The sequence below is a fragment of the Mus caroli genome, chromosome 5 (genome assembly GCF_900094665.2).
Source record: "Mus caroli chromosome 5, CAROLI_EIJ_v1.1, whole genome shotgun sequence".
NCBI lineage: Eukaryota > Metazoa > Chordata > Mammalia > Rodentia > Muridae > Mus > Mus caroli.
Genome location: NC_034574.1, coordinates 98,966,261 through 98,967,229, shown reverse-complemented (window position 1 = coordinate 98,967,229; position 969 = coordinate 98,966,261).

Below are 969 nucleotides of genomic sequence, written 5' to 3'. Positions count from 1 at the left end.
CTTGCTCAGCCTGCTCTCTTATAGAACCAAGACTACCAACCCAGAAATGGTCCCACCCACAAGGGGACCTCCTGCTCTGGTCACTAATTGAGAAAATGCCTTCCAGCTGGATCTCGTGGAGGCATTTCCTCAACTGAAGCTCCTTTCTCTGTGATAACTCCAGCTGTGTCAAGTTGACACAAAACCAGCCAGTACAGTATGGATGTATGAAATTTTCAAAAAAACAAACTTAATCAAAAGCTTGGATTTTTAGAAGCATGCAGAGTAAGTAGACAACATCTTGGTTTGTCATGTTCTAGTCAGATAAGAGCAATATGTCACATAGAATTGATTAGGGAAGGAAAATCATCTTTAAGGTCTAATTTGTTTTCCAGAAACTTTATCTCTTCAGCAAGCTGTAAAGGCACTTTTTAGAGACATATCTGCAGGCTATTTAGACATTTTTCCTCCTCTGAGTAAAGCCATTGATGCTATCATGGGTATCACTGCCACATGCAAAGATATGAAAAGGTCTGAGTAGACACTACAATATGTCTGTTGGTTCTGTACTTTGCAAATATGATCCCATTCACCCTTTAAAGCTCTAAGCTATTCATGGGCATTTTTGTGGATAGTATCGTTACAACTGAAAGGGGACTTTAAAAAGTTAGCCACAAGCGGATCATTTCTCTAAGTTCACAAGAGTTGATCGGGGTCGAGTTATCAAGAGAAAAAGAATAGAAATAAACAGGTACCTAATCAAAGAACTTCCAAATACTCAGGCAAAGTGGAGGGAGATGAAGACAGACAGATCTATGATGGAAGCACAGCAACTTAAAACATCTGTCCCCACAGCTGGAGAAATAAACAGAAACTCACTTAGGTTAACAATTTCATAGAGTTAATTCTCTCTTCCCTTCATTCTGCTTTGATGGATGTGGCTCCATTTTGCTACTCTTGAGTTTGCCAACGTAGTCAACACACTGCACA